The sequence below is a fragment of the Choristoneura fumiferana genome, chromosome 9 (genome assembly GCF_025370935.1).
Source record: "Choristoneura fumiferana chromosome 9, NRCan_CFum_1, whole genome shotgun sequence".
NCBI classification, from domain to species: Eukaryota; Metazoa; Arthropoda; class Insecta; order Lepidoptera; family Tortricidae; genus Choristoneura; species Choristoneura fumiferana.
Genome location: NC_133480.1, coordinates 14,553,060 through 14,576,343, shown reverse-complemented (window position 1 = coordinate 14,576,343; position 23,284 = coordinate 14,553,060). Strand labels below are relative to the sequence as shown.

The 23,284-nt window shown below is 38.6% G+C and overlaps 1 protein-coding gene across 1 annotated transcript in view; it reads left to right on the top strand.

Moving 5' to 3' along the window:
* mbo (Nuclear pore complex protein Nup88) overlaps positions 1-23,284 on the top strand; it is a 205,781-nt gene that overhangs the window by 122,952 nt on the left and 59,545 nt on the right. The window lies entirely within an intron of this gene.

Genomic DNA, 23,284 nt, shown 5'->3' with positions numbered 1-23,284 from the left:
CTTTACATATCAGAAGGTGAAGTGCATAGTTTATGGTCAGCGAAAAATTGAAAAGTTAAAAAGATTGCAGGCGCGCTAGCTCGACAATAATGAATTAGCGCGCCTGCAATCAGTCACATTTTTTTTTAAGTTAAAAAGGCCATGGAAATGTTGGCACAAGTCGTATACAGCCAAGTCTCATGGCCGGTATCAGATATTTTGTTGGAACTCCGGACTTTTTCTATTGGGTCTGAAATAGCTTGTGGTGTTTTCGGTGGAAAAATACACCTGCAGTTTATTTTTAATGAAAAAGGGCGGGAAAGCATAAGAAAAATATTGGAATAAAATTAAATTTTATAATATATTTTGAGAAAAAGTTTATTCTATTTCAGAATTATTCACCATTTTTGAGAAAAGCTTTATATTAGTCTCGGCTGGAATAGCAATTGCTGGCTTCGTATTAGTTAAACGGACGAGCTTGCGAGTACTCAATAATACTCATACTCAGCCAGCAATTGCCTACTTCCAGGCCACGACAATAATCTACTATTATTGTTGTCAGGAATAAATGTTTTCTTTCTCGCTTTTTTAATGCTCCTTCATAGTTCTTATAATTGACCCAAACGCAGACAAAACGCTTCAAACTGACCTTTTTCTTTAGCTTCGCCCAAATGTGCATGAAAATAAACTTACCCAATTAATAACAGCGCCACCTCCCGGATCTATTTAATAACGGGCGAGTTCGCGAGAATGCCGGCACGTAAGCGTCGTGTATTTTCTACTATCACGGTAAATTTTGTTACCTATTAAGCTCCTCGAAGCGGCTATAATGTTAGCCTGAGGTAACGATTAAGGCACAGATTATTTGTTTACCACGCACGCTTATTGCAGACGCGACACTGTCTTGGAATTAATTAAAACGTACGTATGTATTTCTGTAATTTTATTTTCCTGCATATTTCTCATTACTTTGTTTTACTAGCTTTGATAATTAAAAGACTGCAAAAAATGTTTTTCTGTCAAGTAAAGTGTGTGGTATTTCATAAGCTACCAGAATTTAAGTGACGTTTAAAAGAGCTCTTTGCGACCTACGTACAGAATAAAAGTGTTTTTATACGTATACAAATGTAACCGTAACGGGGCTACGTCGTAGCTAGTTGCTACGCGCTGCTACGACGTAGCTGCCTACGTCTTTCGTAGCACAAATATAACGTGACTTAGAATGCTATTGTCAATGAGGTACCTATAGTTTCAAGAAAAATCTTACAAATCTTACACGGCCTAATAAATAGTAAGAATGGAAATTATTTTATTTTTGAGACAGTACAAAGTATTTTCCGCGGTACTTAGCACTTTTACGAAATAAAAAAAAAAGTTTGAATACCCCCGACTTTGTCACTTTAAAGTTCAATATCTCAAAAACGGCTGAACTGATTTCGATAAAACATGTCTAAGAACCATCGCTAGAAAACCTGCTTTTACACAAAAAACCGCATTCAAATCGGTCCACCCGTTTAAGAGCTACGGTGCCACAGACAGACAGACACACAGGCACACAGATACACAGACACACATAGCGGTCAAGCTTATAACATCGCTCTTTATGCGTCGATATTATTTAAAAATCAGCCGATATTAATTAGAGATAATGTAGCCTTTTCTACTGGTAAAGAAGGGAGAGTACAACAATCAAACAAGATAATTAAATACAGATAAGAAATTAATAGATTAAAATAACACTTTCTTTTTTTCTTTTGCAATAATTTTCCATGTTTGAATCAAACCCTGCAAGTAAAATTGAACGCACTTCTAGATGTCGGATTGACTTGACATTAAGAAAGAAAGAAAGAAGACATTTATTCACTAACACAGAAGACACACATATACAGCAAAATTTACACAAATAAAAATAATAATAATAATAAATTACAGAAAAACACATGAAAATAGTAAATACATATACACAATCACAATCACATTAAATTTAGTGTTAATAATGTAGATAACTAAAAAAGGTTGTATTGAAAAGTAATTTTGAAAAAAGCTTATTTTCTCACAGATGCATCGCGGCAACATAGACATATCTGCCTCTGTCCTTTTATTCTACGGCCTCGCCGCGCTGAAGTCACCACTCTTTTGTACATGTTATTAGTCGGCTATATCTCCCCATTTGCATATTTCGGCAGTAAAATTAATTCGAAGATTTGCCCGCATCCAACATCCAGACGTCTTGGAGGGGGGGGTGGGTTCGGATTTGTGCATTAGGGTATTTGGGGGGGTGTTACGGTTTTTGATTGAGGCTGTTCGTGAGCTAAACGGGAGGATTTTCTATTTGAAGTTTTGTGGTGCACAGCTTTTGTCTTCAAGGAAAATTAGAAAGTTGACTAGTTCTCTATACAGCGTTTTAAACACCCCCCCCCCCCACTACTACTACTACTACTATAGGATTTTCGGGAAATTCTTAGTGTATCTTTTTGATCCTAGAGGAAACTGTTTTTGTGCAGTCGCCATTACAGGGCTTGTCTTAGTGCTCCAAAACATTTCGACGCTTCACGTTGGGTGGTAATCAAAATATATGTACCGTAGCAAAAGTCCGTACCGTGCCCGGTTTTAGTATAAGACTGACCCATCTCTTTCGTTGCCAACTACGAACTCTGGACTCCAGCACTGCGCTGTGAAAGGCAAAGAGACCACTCAATTTTCCCAAGAAAAAGTCCTCATGAAGGTTCACTGCTAATCCTCATCCAACGACCACAACCACTCTTAAGAGTGTTAAGCCGAGTTTAGACTTGCAAGGAAAACCGTGCAAGTTGCATTACATTGCGGCGCTCGATTGACCACTACCTTCGACCACTAAAAACTCGTTCGCTTTACGGCCTCGCAATGTAATGCAACTTGCACGATTTTTCTTGCAAGTCTAAACTCGGCTTTACGACTTAGAAGAGAGCAAAATTGCTACGTAATTAGGTATAATAACGAAATTGAACCTAATTTTCAGTCGTTACATTTTTTTTCAGTTTCATTACAATTTCAATTACATAGCAATTTTACTACGATACATATTACTGTTTATGTAAAGCTAATAAATATATTCCATAAATCTGTGCAAGGTCTAATTTTTAAGATTCTATTAAATTCCCACGGGTATTTCATAAAATTGCATCATGATCTTCATTTACTTTGTATGAAGAACACATGTGTGAAATATCATGTCTCCAGAGATTTCCTCATTTGACATTCGCACATCCCGATCCCGCTGGAATCTCACTAATATAATAAATGCGAAAGTTTGTAAGTATGTTTGTTTGTTTGTTACTTTATCTCATCACGCATAAACCGCTGAACCGATTTAGATGAAATTCGGTATACAGATAGTTTGCATCCTTTATCATTAATCTGACTAGAAATATTCTAAAATAACGGGAAAAAATTAAATAAAATAAACAGAGAAGCGTAGTGGTAGCGAAGCAATAGTTTGAAAGTTTGCAGCCCATCAATGTGGGGCTTTGTACCTAAATGTGAGCTAATTTTGGGGGCGGCAGACGTGAACTTGCCTTCGAAATCCAAAAGCTTAATGGTTACTTGACCTGAAATGTATATTCAGAACTAAATTATTGTTATTATATTTAAAATTTATGACGGTGGAGCATTCTACACTTCCACTGAACGTAGATATGTTTAGATATAGTTAGTGTTAGTATTGTAACTAGGGGACCCCATACATCCCTGTATTTTAGTATTGAATTTCTTTAATGTATAATAGTTTTTAGTATTTTATTTGGAATTATATTATTATGAAAAAATTACTTTCTGCCAAGTTCTTGCGGCGCATTCTTCTTGGCAATGATGGTCTTCCGAAAACGCTGGTAGTTTAAAAAAGACGTGTAAAAGTGCCCATTGCAGCCTATTTACTGAATAAATCATTTTAATTTGTTTTTTTTTTTAATTTAAATTAACGATTGTATCAAACTAACCTTAACACATTCGCTACGGTCGTAACCGGTAACAACATTTTATACTTGTGATTATTCTTTTTTGGCAATATTTTTTTTTCTTTCTTCCGTTTACAATGTGTTATTCGAGGGTCCATAGCGGCTCACATACTTATTGAAAGTCCGAATGTAATGTTTGTCAGAATGATTGTTTGTCATAACTCTTTTTTCTCTGAATCCAATAATTGGTCGGAATTGTTATAAAACAAACCTAATCTAACTTATAGTTTTCTATAGGATGACCATTTTAAAATTTCAGAAAAATCAGGAGGAGGAGGAAGGTTTCAGTTGGAAAAAAAATATGACAAACGATTATTCGGACAAAATTTACGGTATAACTAGCGAAGAGTATGCGAACTTTGGCGCTCCCGTTATTCTAGACGTCCAGCTACCAACATACCAAATATCACCCAAATCCGTCCATAAGGCGTTTTAGCGTGAAGAATTAACAAACCCACAAACTTTTACATTTTTAATTAAGTAATACTATGATTTAAATTCGGGTTTTGTTCCGCGTACCTTGATTTTACAGAAGCTCGATATTTCGGCACAGTTGCATGCACCATGATCACGGGACGACATGCAACTGTGCCGAAATATCGAGCTTCTCTAAAATCAAGGTACGCGGGACAAACCCGAATTTAAATCATAAATAAAAAATAGTAATAACCGCGATAGTCTACAACAGTGTGTAGTAGTACCTTAAAATATGTACGGGCTGAAACGCCGTAGCCTTACAAAAAGTGCTAATGGGAGCTGTTAAATCCCCCCACGACTGACGCCTCACGATAATAGTCGAGCGACTACTCTGTATTAATCCCTACAACTAATATTAGCAATAAACAGCCCCTTTTGGCTAATTATGCTAAGATGTTTCGGGAAGTTGGCCGCGTCTGCAGCGCGGATTTGAATTCAACGCTCTGTGTACAGATTAAACTGTGTGTATTTAATTTTTTAACCCCATCGCCAAAAAGAGGGGTTACTATAAGTTTGACTGTTGTGTATGTCTGTAGCATTTTAGCTCCTAAACGGATGGACTGTTTTTGTTGCAGCCTTTTTTTTAATTGAAAGTTAGTTTAATCGGGACTGTTCCCAGTTAAGTTTCATAATTAGCGTCCACAGTGTGAGTGTGTGTGTGTGTGTGTGCGCGCGCGTGCGTGCGTGCGTGCGTGCTTTGCTACAGCTCGTACTGTCATTCCGCATACTTTCTCTTTCTAGCTTTCTTCGTCTAACTTACTTTGCGGCTTGTCACCGTCTTTCTAACTATTCTATCTTTACTAGTGTATTTTAAGCTTAATTTCCATTCTTTCCGTTCACTCTGTCACTAATCATACTTTCAAACTTATATTAATACTTTATCATTTATGATACACTAGCTATGCCCGCGTGGACCTAGGTTATCGCGCGGTGGCGCCCTCTACCGGAATAAAAAGTATCCTATGTTGAACCTTGGGCTTAAACTATCTCTATACCAAATTTCATCAAAATCGGTTCAGCGGTTTCGACGTGAAAGCGTAACAGACAGACAGACAGAGTTACTTTCGCATTTATAATATTAATAAGTAGGGATTAGTTTAGGTACTTACATTATTTTATTACTGTCTACAGTAGGGGATTGGGTTGGGAAATTCGCTTTATTATATTAGGTTTACCTGTACAATGTCTCAAGCTTATTTTTCTTTGTATGTTAGACTAATTCCCTATGACACAATATTTTAGACTATCGCGGTAATTACTAATTTTATTAATTGAATTCGGTTTCCCGGCTCCAGTCGTCTCGTGATCATGGCGCATGCAACTGTGCCGAAATATCGATAGATCTCCATTTTACCAACGGGCATCCTTATGCTGAACTAAAAGAATTTCCTTGCTCACCCGCGACCTTACGATAGCTAAGCTTATGCAAAATATGCGTGTTCATGCAGTTCCTCCACCTCCACACTGTAAGAACACACACAAATCACACAAACCCATCTATCACCACCACCACACTACACTTCATTGATATGGACCTCCGCAAAGTAACGCCTGATTCAATAAATTATTCTTAATGCTGCCCAGCTCAGCTGTATTCTCACCTTGTCCCTCTCTCTTCGTCGGAATAAATTATCCGTCTCCTTCTTCATAAGGCTTTATTTTCCAGCCGGGTATCCCACAGTGTAGGGACACCACGCCGCGTATTTCTTTGATAACCCGTTATCGTGGGCTGCATTAACTCATGAAACTTATCCAATGCAATGTTATGTTTAAAACTAAGTATTTTTATAACGTTTTAAACTTTCGGGATTTTCACTCGTAACTATTACAGCACCCGGGTCTTATCACGCTTAACGAAATGTAATAAGTACCTTGACTATTTAATACTCGTGACCATGGCCACAGCAATGTGGCTGAAACGTCGAGGTAATTATAAATCGTTTTGTTATAATTAATAAGTCCTGGTGCTGTAATAGTTATAAGCATTTTACTCGGCTGCCGGATCTGACAGCTGATCGCACAAAACGTGTTAACTCGTCAGCCGAACTGAAAGGGTTAATAATATATACCTCTTTTTGTGTCGAGTAGGTACAGTGAAATGACGATTTTTTTTACCCTTTCGCGTGTTGGTCATTTCGCGTGATAGTCATTTCACGTATTGGTCGTTTCACAATTGGTCATTTTCCGTATTAATGATGTTGTTTTTATTGGTCAGTCGGCGTCTAAAGGTAGCCCGCGACTTCGTCTGTGAAGAACTAATTTATCACTGTCCCACCGGAACTACGAAACTTCGATTTCAGCCAGCTGTAATAGTTAATAGGCAGTTAAGCATTATAGTTCCATTTCGATACTCCTAAATTGATATTAACGTCAAATCGTGTTTTTTATCCAAGTGGTCTTTAGAATAGTTTATATTCCATTTTATTGGGTTAAGAAATTCTCACAAAGTCTTCTGTCTCTCTCTCTAGTCTAGTAATTCCCTCATGACTGAGAATCGTGGTCGTCAACGGGTGGCCTACATTTTATTATTTGTTTCGATCGGCTTCTGTCCATCGTGGCCTTAACGACAAAGCTGAAGGCCTACTCCGAAACTCGAAACTCGAAGTTCGTATCGTACCGTCCCTCTCGCTCTCGTATTAAATAGTATAAGTGTCAGAGCGACCGCACGACACGAACTTCTAGTTTCGGGTTTCGTAGTAGCCCTGCTGTTTGGCTCGGGGACTTGGAGTCCTTTATTTGATCGGTTCATCTGGTAACAGATCTGCCACATCATTTACCATTCATATTACCAACTCGCCAATTCTGCAAGCTCTCATTACCCCTTGTTATGTGGCCAAAATACGAAATCCATACTAATATTATAAATGCGAAAGTGTGTGTTTGTCCGTCTTTCACATCGAAACGTAGCGACGGATCGACTTGATTTTTGGCATACTAGAGATAGTTCATAGGCCAGACGGTGACATAGGCTACTTTTTATGCCGAAAAAATGCACAGTTCCCATGAGAACAGCGCGCGATAACCGAATTCCACGCGGGCGAAGCCGCGGGCAAAAGCTAGTACAGACATAAAGCGCAGTGTTAGACTTCAGAAGATTGCAATGGTTTACTTTTAAACGTCAGCGCCACCATCTAATATATCAACACTCAAGCGCACATCTTTGATGTATGTAAACAAGGCAACAAAACTTCCGTTCGTCCAATACGAAAGGGGGCGTAAAAGAATCCTCACACTTGGAAACAATGAACAAACTTGCATTGCATCCCTTGTTTGCTTAGGTCGTGTTTGGGGACTGTCTGCTTTATCCTTTAATGATGTCCATACTATTGTTTTGATGTAACACTGGACGTTTGGAAGGAAGAAAGAAACACTTATCCTACTAATATTATAAATGCGAAAGTTCGTCAGTCTGTTTGTTACTTCATCACGTCTAAAGCACTGATCCGATTTAGATGAATTTTGGTATACAGATAGTTTGAGTCCCAGGGAAGGACATAGGATAGTTTTATCCCTAAAAATTGCATAGTTCTCACAGACCTCTCAGAACGATAAAGCTTGGGCCGTAGTTCCCACGCATACTCAGTGCGGATAGGGAACTTCACACACACCATTAAATTTCTTCTCACTTAACGCATCCTCTAAATTCGAACATATACGTAGAACACTCATAGAATCTCATTAACCGTTCTTATTACTTAACACTCACGTTAATGACTGTACATGGATTACGTCTTTTTTATTCTTTCAACCTTATTCCCTTTAAATTCGTACTCTACGTAATTATCTTGAATTTCCACGTATTCTGAGTAATCCAGGTTTGCTTTTCTATTTTTATTATTTGCTCTAGTCTTTCGAATACCTGTTACAGCGAAAGGAATACTCGTATTACGCCAACCAAAACATTCTACTAACCGAAAGATGGCATTATGAAAAGTGACTTTATAATAGACAGACCAAACGTACAATGGGTAACTGAGAGGTTGGGAAATAAAACAAAATCTTTTGATAAGTTGGCAAGTGATCATTTGGCGAAAAGAAATTATGCGAAAAGTTGGTTGAAAACTAATAATCGGCGAAATAATTTTCGGCGAAAAATTGAAGAGCCCTATATTAGTTTTAGTTAACAATTAACAAGTATAGTTTTTGTTCTAATACGTGTTCATTAAAAGAGAAGTTTATTAAATCTTGCTTTACATTTATAGTGGTTTGGTTTTTTTAAACAAAACAATAAACTTATAAAGAATGAAAGAAGAATAAGGGGAAATACCGAAAATATACCGGAATACCGGTATTTAAAATTTGAATACCGGAATAATCTCTAATCAGCTCTGAAGCGATAAGTCCGCCTATTGCTTACCTTAGAAAATCTCTATGTACATACTTGTGTTTTCTGTACTGCTTACTGTGTTGGTGTGCAATAAAGAGTTATTGTATTGTATTGTATTGTAATACCGTTATTGCCATCAAACCCAATACCGCATAGTCCTACCTGTAAGTGAGGTGTATCCGCAACACGCTGTTTGCTACGAACACTGTTAAATAATTAAATGGTCCTATCTGCCATTCAAACGTTGACTGGTAGAGATTCATTAAAGATATGTATCTTTATGTTCCTTACCATAATTTTCTTCTTTCTTTGAACATGTTTCTGAGTATCTTTTTTTATCTATTACTAAGACTGCGCTGTCCGTCATAAATATTTAAGGGGGGCTCCCATACAACATACGTGATTTTTTGCCGTTTTTTGCTCAATAATAATAATGGCAATATGCTTGAAATATTCATAGAATACTTATATTCACTTTAAAAATAATTGTGAAATATTCAACTTTAAAGTGCAAATTATCATTAAAATCGAGCGCCCCCCCCCCCTCTAAAATCTAAACCGGTGGGTGGAAAAATTTGAATAAATTCAGGATGGTAGTAAGTATATCAAACTTTCAAGGAAAACTATAACGGCTAAGTTTGCTACTTACTTTTTTCGTAATGGCTACGGAACACTATTTTGACACACTCTTGGCCGGTTTTTTATTATCCTGTGGTACTGTCCCATTACTGGACAAAGGCCTCTCCCTTGGATTTCCAACTCATCCTGCCTGCACTTACCATTATTATGTCTTATACTTATGTCTGGCCAGTCGCTGAAAATCGCGTCCAGGTTATCTTACAATACAATACAATACAATTACTCTTTATTGTACACCAGAAATAGTAAGCGATACAGAAAACAGGTACATAGAGATAAAGAACTACGTACTGAACGTTACTGTGATGCTTAATAAAGAGTCATTGTATTGTATTGTACTCTCATATAACCTCTCAATACTGGCAACGTATCAGCAACCCTATAGTGTCCGCTTACCATCAGGTCACCCAAATGTATACAAAAGCGTACCTATCATAAAACTGCTCGTTTCAGAATCCCCTCTGCAACAAAATCAAACCCGACACCAACAAAACAAAAACAAACGATCAATAAATAGTGATACTGCCTAATCCTTTGACCGCAACATACCGAACCCAACCGAATCATCCCGTAAGACTCAATTACAACACCCTGATTTACCCGCGACACAACCAATTTGTAAACGGTGGCCGATCGAAGAAAACTATACATCCAACGTCACCGCACCAATCTGGACTATGCCCCAACGCTCCAAAGTTCAGGATCCTCAAATCCAGCAACGTCACCTTGAAGTCGATCCTGTCTAGTCATGCGAGTGATGACCATCGATAAACTTATTGGGAAAGGAAAGCAAACTCTACTGCGACCGCTTGGGGTTGCCTTCCTAGTGGGGTTTGTTGGGACATTGGACGTACGAACGACCCCAATTATGGGCCACAAACTATTTTATCTAACACCCGTGTGACATCACTAATCTTATTAGAATCTATTGGAATTGGAGGTTTGGGAGAGACGTGTACCTTTGTTAATTATTGGTGGTTGTGTCCCTTTGTATTAATTGCTTGGGTTATTTGATTTGATTTGTGGAGTTGAAAAAACGAAGCAATCAAGAAATCGTTTGAAAGCTTATGATACGGTTTAAAACTTAGGTATGAATATGACAATAACAGTTCAACAATCGACTTAGTGTTAAAATTCCACTATTATAAATGTGAATGTTTATGAGTATGTGAGTTATATAAACTCAAACTCAAACTTACAAGATTTATTGACATAAAAAACACACTACATCACAACAAAGACACAAATAGAAGAAGCGAGAAAAATTAGAGACCATGTGCTGTAGTGTGATGCCAAAAGGACTCAGCTCAGCAAGTGCCCTTGCCCTGCAAGTAACCAAGGCTGCAGCGCTGGCTTTCAGCTAAACCCCGGTGTTATGTGTATGTGTTGTACAGATTTGGATGATATAATTCTGGGGAATATAATTCAACTACTAGATGTAATGATTTATGCATGCTAATTCGAAAGTATAGTCTAGTGTTTCTATTTAAAAAAAGTATCTTTTTCTTGTACTCGTCCAATGAGGTTTTACTTTTGTTCTTGTCACAGATTTCATAATTTTATGTAAAATACATTTTCGAAAGGTTGCATCATTTGAGTAGATACTTAGACAGAGCTCCGAGGAACTGTGGACCTGAGTATTTGATATTAATTTCAAATTGCGAAGCGTTTGTTCCTGACAAGACGGACAGCAAAATAAGCTTATAAGAGTTATAGACCCCTCAAAAGCATTAAAAAGACTCCAGTGATTTTTAAATTCACATTTCAAAGCTCGATTACCTTACTCTTACTCACACATGAGTTGTATCAAAAACATTATCGGCTCTCAATTTGCACAACAAACCATTCTATAATCTAACTCCATCGAACATCGCTAACGTTCAGCGTTCAGATTGATTTGCGCCCACGGATCCCCGATCCGGGGTTCTTAAACCAATTTGGTTTCTAATCCGGGAGCCGACGCCTTCGCCCCCCATCGTATAAACAAACTCACATAAATCTTTATCTTATCCGATGTTTAATTCCTTATAGGTTCTACTTTTGGTTGCTTTTGGTCAGTGTTCTATTGAAATAGCTACCTTTGACATTGTTTTTCGTTTTTTTTCGTCGTACGGTTTTATGTTTTAATCTGTGCTGTTGCTTCGTTCTCGTGAGCAAAATCTACGCAGTGTAGGGTCATTGTTGATGGTTACTGTTACCAGTATACACACTCTCATCTATGGGTTACTGACTTTGACAGAGACAAAAGATTAGGATTTTCAGATTTTTCTAATTGGTTGTGTTATAAGATATATAGTTTCATACAAAACGTCAAGAGTCTAGGATAACCGAAAGTACCCTATAAGGTTTTCTGTTACGACAATTAGTACGGAAACATGTATTAAAACTGATTCTTTTGATTGTGTCGACTGAGAAGTTTGATAAATATTAATAATTAATACTCGTATCACTATTAGGTACAGTCACCAGCCCCAATATCTGACACAACAAAGCGTGCATTAATATCTGACACGACTCATTTCTAGGACCGATAGGACGTATCTGATATTTTGGCACGTTCTATGTCATATTAGTGCAGCTAACTGAATCTGAACTAAAAACATTTACTTTGCAATTTCCTGAAAAAGGATCCGAGCAAAGCCCGGTTGCCCAAGTAGTTGTTTAAAATCTTTTCTCCATTTACACTCTCACGGAACAATAGATGAACTTAAAATAATATTCTAGAAAGCTTTATCTGCTACGCTCCTTCCGTATAATTAATTAAAAACTACTAACCGTGTTGTACTTTCTGCTAAAAACAAAATAATTTTATAATTGCTGTCCGGTTCAGGTTTTTAAACCCTTGTACTTATTATTAAGTCCGTGCCGTGCCTGGTTTTAGGATAGGACGGGCCCGGCCCATCTCTTCCCGTTGTTGTAAGAGTGAGCGGTGTGGAAACCAAGGGAAAACCACTACACTATTTTCCCAAGAAAGTCGTCAAAGGTTCATTACATTACCGATCATCATCCGACGACCACAAATACTCTGTCAAGAGTGTAGTGGCTTAGAAGGCATTGACTATAAATTACTCTGTCAAAAGTGTAGTGACTTAGAAGGCAGTGACTATAAATTCACAATGCATGTGGTTATAAATAAAATGCTATGACTATTTATTGAACACCTCATAATAGTAGAAAATATCTGTTCAATAAGTGTTTCTTTTTTTAGGGTTCCGGAGCCAAAATGGCAAAAACGGAACCCTTATAATTTCGCCATGTCTGTCTGTCCGTTAGCGGCTTTGCTCAGGGACTATCAATGCTAGAAAGTTGTAATTATGCACGGATATATATGAAAACTATGCCGACAAAACGGTACAATAAAAAAATGCAAACCACTGACTTGATTTTATGACCAATCGCGTCAGTTAAAATCCACATCTCCGTGATTGCCATGCGAGACATGCGATGCTCGTTTTTGCACGTTTCAGCTTCCATGAAAGCCAACTTTAAACTCCTTTAGTTCATTTAAACAAAAAATTTCACTGCACGCTAGCCCTTTCGCCAAATTAGTAGGATAGCTCAATATTAACTCTCATACTAAGAGGCCAATATGTAAATACAAGCAGTTTGTTTAGGGTGGCAGTGGACGGTGGTCAAACATCTATGGTTTAGGGGCTGTTTCACCATCCATTGATTAGCGTTAACCGGCGGTTAAATGTGATGCCGTCTCCGTCTATTAGAACAAAACAAATAGAGACGGCATCACACCTAACGGCCAGTTAACACTAATCAATGGATGGTGAAACAGCCCCTTAGTGTAGTTAGTAGTTGATTATGACGTCTTATTTGTGGTTACGAGGTCCCTAAGCTATTTACTTTGATACTTGTGTATACTTGTCCGTAGTGGTATCTTAATCGGAACACCTAGATGATGATTAGGTAATGAGATTGCAGTCGATCAAAATTTAGATAATTTGAATAATTTTGAAAGTGATTATTTTAAAGAAAGGATTAGATAAATTTTGCTACTTGTTCGTTAATTGCTATCCCGCGGGAATTATAAAATTTTCCGTAATAAAAACCATCCTATCCGATTAGCAAAATAAATCGCCATAGCGGATACGAAATTGCGAACTTCTCGTCTTTTTAAATTAAATCCCGATTTGTGATAAATGTGTCTAACAAAAGAACCTAAGGTTAAACAAATTTCCTCATCCGCCCTTTTTTCCTCGCCGACACCAATAATCAAACTTACTCCCCTCTATTTTCACACGACCCTCATTACCGATTCTTACCCGATGTCTTTCACCCTTTATTGTTTTATCCGGTAAAACACGGAAAAATGCCGTCCAACTTTACAAAGAAGTATTTCTCACGCCCCAGTTTAAGTAGCGTAATCGCCCCCCATTGAGTGTACACCGCAGCGATTTGCGGGTAGATCACACAAAGAATCCCTTTTTTATCCCTTTACCTCGGGGAGGGGCCCTCGCCGGACTGCATTACCGGTATCGATGCCAAATTGGGGTTGTCGATTCTTGTAAGGTTAAAAAGGGATTTGGTGTCACTTGTAAGAAGGGGACCCTCCTTATTGAATTTTACCTTTTTAACATTCACGTCTTGGCTTCATTGAAAGACCCTTTTTCCGATTGGCAAGCTTTTCCGTCTAAGCGTTACAAGTTAACAAACATTTTGCTGTACCCTTGCAGTAAAAAACCTTTTAGATAGTTATGCCCAGCAATTAACATGCACACAATCCGGCTGCGAATTCCGATCTCACGGGTCAGCTTTAAACGAAAAACAACCGAGCCATCCACCGAAAGGGTATGTGATGAAAAAGGCATAATGTCCACATACACTTGAGGAGTAGCAATGAAATTACAACCGGCGGCCGCGGCCGGTGCGCGTAATATCATTCCACACGAGTCTTGAAAACGAAATTAAATTTTGCATGAAATGAAACAAAATACAAAGAAAGTGGGCGAACAAAGGCAGAGTGGCGCCCAACACGGGGCCGCGGTTAGTTAGCCGACCCGACTTATCGCGGTACGCTCCGTGTGTAATTTGTTTCTAATCATAATTACATTTTTTATTTTTGTCTTCCGACTATTAAGGCGGTGGTTCACTCGCGTAAATGTTTTCACACTTTTAGTGGGTTGAATTTAAAGCATAACCTTGATCTTTCTTTAAGTGTCTGAAACTCACCATCTTGAAGAAATCTTCAATCTGCGGTAACATATTTGAAAAATTGGCTTTGTGCCATTTAGATTTCATGCTTAGGTTTGCGTTGTCTAGTAAATTTTTTCATGCTTAGGTTTGCGTTGTCTAGTAAATTTTTCACCCGTCCAAATGGCTAAGAACAAAACTACACGTCCGCCGACCACTGTCCATTATTAATCACACTCGACGTCGGGTTAATTAGCTCTTTTCATAATACAAACGGTTTCTGAATCCCTCTCGAAAATGTACGCAGTCATAAATACATACGCAGTGATCTCCGAAATTTTCAGTTTTCGGCAACCGGCTTAATAATTCAGGACGTAGGCGCGCCGGTGAGCAAAAATGAATTTTCTAATGTGAATGGAACTTGCTCCCACCCCCCAGCCGCTGGCAAAATAATTAAAGCATAGCATTAAAAATTCTTCCAGTGAGCACTGGCTGGTCGGTCGGATATGTGATAATATTAATACGCGCCCGGCACGAGTTCTTAGATATTCGTTTACACTCGAAACGTTATGATGCTTCGTGCTGCCGTTGGAAAGGATTCCGTACCCATTTATGATTATGATAATCTTCGTTGATATCACGAGTGTGAATGTACTTTTAGGATTTGATTTTGCAGGAAATAAGTAACTATGACATTTTATTCATACGTGAAAAACGTGAGTTCAAATTTTAAATTGTTACTTTGAAAAAAGGATGCCATCATTTGGCAGCATTGGCTGTCAAGGTCTTCTTACTCTTGGTGGAATTGTATTTGTATCTATCATATTGAACCGAAATTATTCAAATCGTATAGTAGTTTATTTCAGTTGATTGTACATACTAAAATCAATTGCTTACTAAAACCAATTTATTGAATCAAGCGTTACTTTGCGGAGGGCCTTATCAATGATATAAACAATTACTTTGCTCACCCGCGACCTTCGCAAAGCAATTTGCTTATTCGTAAAGAATAAGTTATTTTTGCTACTAAAAGTGTAATAAACCAAATATCTCTTGATTTCTGTAACAAATCTTTACAAAATATCACGATCATCCGCAAGCTGTTTCCAAACCTGTTGGAGTAAAATATTGAAATGCTGATATAGAATTCTGAAATTAAAGAGAATCATTACTTTTTGGCTCGTCTGAGCCCGCCGATGCACGCTCGGATGAATATGTATGAATGCTCCGGTTCGCTAGCTTTTATTATACGTTGAATTATACTACTATTTTATTTGATAAGGTTTGGTTTAGTCAGAATCAGAATTTATATATGAATTATTAAAATCTACTTGTGATATCAATTACTAGCAAGGTAGCTCCATTATAAGTACATTAAACGATCAAACTTTTAACAACCTGTACCAAAAGATATTGGTCCATTTTCTGGCAGTTACTTTTGAGTCAATTAAACCTCTAGATCTTGTACGAGTATGTTTGCTAGTTGAAATGAAACTCAGGTATTTTATCAAACTATATCGTGGTTTTCATTAGAGTCGTGTGGGGTAAACGTACGCAGTGGGTAAGTGTACGCAATCACATACATTTCGGACTGAAATGTATGGGCTTACCTACTGCGTACGTTTACCTCACATGACTCTACATCAAGAATACCCATTCAAAATTTCATGTCTCTAGACTTGTAGTTAAATGCCATAACCGGGACTTATCACGACACAAGAATATTTACCTCAACGTTTAGGCCACATTGCAGTGGCCGTGGTCACGAGTAGACTGAAGTCTAGAGGGTCATGTCTGCTTAGCAGCGCGATTCCTTCGAACTACCCGCACTTGATCACTAATAATAAAGATACTCGTTTCTCGAACTACCCGCACTTGGTCATTTTAATTGGGCATAGAATATGTTGCCATCCCAGAAAATCGTACGGTTCCTGTGTGATCAAGCGAGCTAAGGGCGAACATAGTTATTGCATTTAAACACGTGATTTTTGAAAATAAATTCTCAAGTATACTTAGTTCATTTTCTACGTACGTTAAGTTACGTAGAAGGTAGTTAACCCGAGTATCTTTAAGCAAAGAGACGCATGGAATGGCTCCCTAGATTTACTGTTATTTGCTACGGACTCTCGCTCCAGAACCGAAGCTCGTGACCATAGTAAAATAGAAAATGTATGCTTACACTCCGTAAGGGCGACATAGTTATTGCATTTAAACATTTTGAAAATAAATTCTCAAGTATACTTAGTTCATTACGTACGTTACGTAGAAGGTAGTTAACCCGAGGACGCATGGAATGGCTCCCTAGATTTACTGTTATTTGCTACGGACTCTCGCTCCAGAACCGAAGCTCGTGACCATAGTAAAATAGAAAAGTATGCACACTCCGACCCTTTAGGAGACTTAACTGCCTACTCCGGCGCGGACGCTTAGGGTTGTCGATGTCTATTTTAGATGAATTGATTACCTACCGGCAAATAATTTTAGTATGAAAGTTAACTTAAAACTGTCTTGTATCTGTGTCTATAGAAATAAGATTCTTTGCCGCTCTATTATTATTATTATACTAAATTAAAAAATATTATTTATAAATTCGCCGAGGTAGGTAGGTATCTATTATTTTTTATGTGTCCTTGCACGAAACTATCACACTACACTTATGTAATACTAATTTACAACTATACCTAATACAAAAAATACGTAAGTACGAGTACACGAACGTAAAAGGTGATCATCTCGCGAAGCGAGCGCAAGACAAGCGAGCTAAAATCGAAACGTACGGCACCGAGCGCAGCCTTGACTAAAGAAAATTTAATCCTCCTTAAATTATCAGTGTGTGCGTGCGGCGGGTGCGTGCGTACCGGCGCCAACCGGCGCGCACACATTAAACCCGCGCGATGTACTTTTGTTCGTAGTGAATCTACTCGTTCCCTTTTACTATGTCGTGACGGCCGATAATATCTTACGACATCTTTATACGTGGGATCACGTGAAATAAACACCCTTTTCAAATGAAAGTCCCACTAATGTTATAAATGCGAATGTTTGTAAGTCTGTTTGTTTGTCTGTTTCCTCATCATCATCACGTTTAAACCGTTGGACCGACTTAGATGAAATTCGGTATATAGATAGTTTGAGTCCCGCCCGGGGAAGGACATAAGGACATTGCGTAGTTCCCGCGAGACAGAGATAAACGCATTATACGAAAACGGAGTTGCGGGCAATTGGCTAGTAAAAAAAAAAGTTCAAATTTGGTATTAAAAGTTGACAGCAAAGGAAACATGTAGTAAGTAGCTTAGCGGCTTACCCGATTGTATCCGGGACTCTTAACTTACTCGCTCGTACCGTTCTCCATAGAAAACTCCGGTTATTCGATCTGCTCTCTTACATCAATCATTCGTTCACAAATTCGCCTTCATTGCCACATTGTATACTTAGTATGAAACAAAGGCGCTTTCCTCGTCTATCTGTCTGTACATCCGCTAACTCCTTAAACCACACATCGGATTTTGATGCGATTTTCACCATTAGTTAGTTTTTTCCACGAAATATATGTAGATTGCTTCACTCGAGCGTAGTTTTGAAGAAAAAAGAAGTCAAACATGTGAAGTTACTTCGATTACGAGTATGTAATATTTATACTGAACGGCAAAAAAAAATTTGGCCCCAAATGTATGCAGTGATAGGTAATTTTGTATATAGAGTGGGCCAAATTTTGTGCCGCTGAGTATATTTCTTTTTTTATATAACATTTTGAGTTCATCTGTTTGATCCACTGCACTGTCAAAACAGAATATTTGTTTGAAAAGCTAGCAAACATCCAATTTCGAACCAAAGATTTCACGACGTCACAGCAGGCCGCAAAAGCCGCATCTTGCTAGGCCCTGCACGTGACAAAATTGCACCTTGACTTGCACCAGTTGGGTTGAACGGGGCGGTGCAGTTGACGGATGCTAACACACACAAATGGGGTGGGCAGATAGGATTTTGGTTGTGATTTCATGTTTGAATTGGGACTTATTTGTTCACTATTGAAGGCATGCTCGGGTCTCTACGTAATCGAATCAGAAATAAGGAGATGCGTAGAAGAACGAGGGGGCCGATATAGCCAAGCGAATTAGCTCTTTAAATTGGCAATGGGCTTGCCATATAGCACGGTGGACAGATGGCCGTTGGGGGCGAAGTTGTGGAATGGAGACCACGGATCGACAAGCGCAGCGTAGGGCGTCCACTAACGAGATGGACGGATGACCTGGTTCACGGTGGATGCAGGCCTCTTCCAACCGAAACAACTGGACGTCTATGGGGGAGGCCTATGTCCAGCAGTGGACGTCCTGCGGCTGAGATGATGATAATGATTAGTCTGCGTGAAAGAAAGTGCGACGTTTCAAATAAAAACAAAGTAGTGATACATTGCGTGCCATTTTTTTATAAGCATAAAAGTATTAATTTTTAATAAAAACTAAATACTTAAGTGTAAATTAGTATGGTAAGTGTATAAATAAGTGTTTACTAGTAACCACCCTTAAAGTTTGAGGTAGACATGTTACCCTTAGCGGTATATAGGATACACTTTGAACTGTCAGTGCCTCTAGTTCTACGGCTAATGCTATCGCAACAAAGACATTTCACGCCACAATCACGCCTGAAGGTAAGCGAAGATGTGATTTCGATGGTGAAAAGTTTCGCAAACAAAAACTTGCAAAATCATCAACGTATCGACTACACGCGACTAATCACACAGCCAGCTAAAAGCCACTTAATCGAGTTAGTTGATCGCGGCTGATCAAAGGCGCTGGGATCAAACGATCGATGCCTTCGATCCCGCCCATTAGTCATTTGGCTTGCGAGCGTCGCCTTTTTGCTGCTTGTTCATTTTATGTAACATGACATGAGACATGAGAAAGCTAACGTAAAATCAAAGATGTATCATTTTGATAAAAATAATTATTACTACCCAAATGCTGAACAATTTCTCGGCAGTGGTATTGTATTGTATTGCAACTCTTTATTGTACATAAAACACCACTTTTGGTTGTAGTCGTTGGGTTAGATTATATTAATGAGCTTTATTTTGCAATGATATATTTTTGATTATTTTTTTATAATTTCAAGAGATAACTTGAAAATTTCACCGATTTGTACTGATCGGGTTGACTTTAAATTTGATAGTGGGGTATAGTTTTCATGACAGTAAAAATACAATCAAGAAAAAACACAGTCGGCAAGAGAAGCTTGTAGGTATTGCTTGTAGGTGTGGTGGTGGTGTGGTAGTGGTTCCGAAGCGGTAACGTTTCGTGTGCTCTGCATACATACAAGGATACAGGCGTGATGTTTTGTGTGTGTGTGTGTGTGTGTGTGTGTGTGTGTGTGTGTGTGTGCGTGCGTGCGTGCGTGCGTGCGTGCGTGTGTGTGTCATTTATTGTTAACTATTTATGTAGCTGTTGCCCACAACTTTGTCTGTGAAGATTTCGTTTAACGCAACGCCCTTGGGAACAACTCATTATTTTGTGATAAAAGGTATATTATAATATTAGTAAGCATAAGTATAAGGATAATAATATTTATCACTAACTTGATAGACTTTTCGACGACAACACAACATTTACGTCGCCTGATTGGTAAAACTTCTTATCTATCCTGTACTAAATCCCCGTCTAATCCACTACACCTCTCAATAGGTTCAGATACTACGCCACTATAAAGCACCCAAACACCTAGCGGGTTCATTAAAGGGCCAGCGGAGGGTGAGCCTTATCCAATATTTATTAACTTATTATCAAAGAAAATCGTATAATTAACACCATCGCGGCCCCCGACGCTCCCCACGCGCGGCCGGCGAAACGTGGCAACGAGTAGACATTTGTTATAGACGCGACATGCGAGACATTTGTGTTTTTATGCCTACACGCTCATTTATATACTCTTTTGGTAGTTTTGTTTTATTTTTCTGCATAGCCATCAAGGTTATGTCTGCATAAGTTTTAAGTCTTTAGTTCCAGTGGTTTAGTGAGGCATGCGTAGGGTATTATTGACACAGTTATTTTATTTTATATTATTATGTAGCTGTAGATAGAAGATAGTATTGACCACCTCTACTATTTCCTTTTCTACTATTTCAAAGACACTTGTAAAGTGTATAGTCCAATCCAAATGAAAAAAGTGATTCCAAATCATATCTTTGAACTATTTAAAGACTGATATTCTTGCACCATGCTTAGTTAATTTTGATCTTAACATAGCTCTCTTAAGATCTTAAGCTAGCCTTAAAACGTTCACCTATTTACTTATCTCTTTCTCTATAATTCTCATTTCAGACGCTTTTCGCCTCTGCGCGCTCAGATCTATTATCTCAATTAGTATTCAGCCTCGCTCCTTATGTGTTACAAAGTTAATGAGAGTGTGTGCCGACGTCGTATTTTTGAAACTCCAGACCCTTTGGAATAACACGGGGCATCGCAAAAATATGTTAATGTCACCTTTAACGCGGCTACGCGCAGAAATTGATTAAGTCTCTACGTCAGTATACATTTGCTTTGGTAAATTCTAAATTGGCTAATGAATAAGCACCTTTATGTTGCTAAAGCATCCCTTTGCAATCGTGTTTAGCAATTTGTATATAAAGTAGATTTTGTAAGTTTTTTTTAAAGTAGCTTGGCAAATGGGTCGGTCGTCTAATGATATGTGAGCGTTACCTACCTATGGACAACCGCAACACCGTACCGGTAGTAAAGAAAGCTAGGATTCATGTGGCAGCAATTTCACCTGCTTTCTCACTCTTTACACGGAACAAGCAGCGAAAGTAAGACTGCTTGTCGGCAGGATTGGTAATTATGATGGTAGCGAAAGCGAACTGAATGGACCTCGCACTAGATCTTACCACCCGCCACAATATTTTGTAACGTGCTTTCAAAATCACAAGAACTTTTACCGTTTCTGTCGAACAATATTATAATGCACATAGCACGGAGTAGAGATGGCCCCTCGGGCCGAAAAGTTCTCAAGCACAGCTTAGGATCCACCAACGAGATGGACGGATGACCTGGTTAATGTCGCTGTTTCACGTTTGAAGCAGGCCTCTTTCAACCAAGCAAGTGAAGGTAAAGGGAAGCCCAGGTCCAACAGTGGACGTCCTACGGCTAATATGTATGATAGTGAGTACATTGTCAACCGCCTCCAGGCGCCATCTTCGTCCCACAATCCTTAGAATTAATCGTTGTTAAAACATAGTTAACTAACACCATCGCTTTACCTCACCCAGATTTAACATCATCCTAAATCCAGACATTCTGCATAAAACCTACACCCTTTAAATTATCCAACCATCCAATAACGTCTAACGTAAACAAAACCGGAGGGCTAATTCGGCGTCAGTCACGTGCCAAATTTCGATAGCGAACGCGAAAATTAACGAAAGACGAACAAATCTCCATACTCATTCCGAACTCCGGCAAAGCCTGAATAAAAACATAACCGGTGGCAGAGTGATTGACGCGGCCTTACGTCTTGCTTTACGATCAGCTTTCATTGTTTTTCCCATATCATCAGTATGGGGGCCAAATTCGGATCGACGTTTCGCGTAAGAGCTTGTAAAAACTCCATATGGAAAAACAACTTTACTAACGCAGCTCCGGAATTTACAGCCACAGAATCTAGTACTCTATTCTCGAAGCAGCAAAGGTGTTTCTAGAATTGGGACGGTGAGATTGAAGGCAAAATATAATCTGGTTCTAACGCAAGTACAGGATACGGGCTTGAATTATTTAGATGGCAATCGCGTGTACGTATTTGGATTGTCTTTTTTTTTCAACGGAATCGAATGGGATCCCGTTTTGTTGCGTGATCATGTCGTTTGAGGGTTGGTTCCGCACATATCTTGAAAAAGTCACGAATGAAATAACTTTCAGACGGGTTTAATTTGCAAAATAGGTGGTAAAATATAAATTTAAATTTGGTCGAATGGCCATAGAGGATATATTAGTGCGGATATCAACTTACACAATATATCGAGCGATGTTGCCTGCCCATTGCCACTTCAAATTACGTATTCTTCTAACTACGTCAGTGTCTAGTTCTTCGGTGAATTCTCTAGTGGTGACCGCGAACCAGAAGGTGCACTGTTGACCGACCTCCCACTAGGTGGATTGACATCACGAGAGTTGCGAGTGACAAGTTGTTCAACAGTGCACGTCTTGCGTCTAATAATAATGAGGATACCGATGTAGTTTTTGCTGAAAATAAGGCATGGTAGAGAGTCATAATAGAGAGATCTCTCTTCAGGCAGATGTAAAATCCGAAAAAAGAGACTTGAAAGTTGTATTTTTATGTTTTTGTTTGCGTGGTTAATTTTTCTCTTCCCCCCCTCTATCTCCCCCTCTCTCTGATAAAGATTTTTTTTACAGCGCATTAATTACCCCACCCGATCTGACTACTCATGCATCATTGTACTTCTATTAAACAAATAAGTGTTCCGTGAAAGAACGAGCCATCACGACACGGTACCCTAAAAATGGAAAAGACAGTTCGGTTAGGGTTATGCGGAACGTTATTAAAGTGATGGCTAATATGTCTCGTTTGAATGTTTATTGCGTACACGCATTGAATAATCTATGCATGTGTTATTGGCGAAAATTCTGCGGTTTGATCAACTTTTCCGTTTGAAGAAACCGTGTGTGTCTACTTATATCGGTGTTATTGTATTTGTATTGTGCTGATTTGGGACCATTTCGTT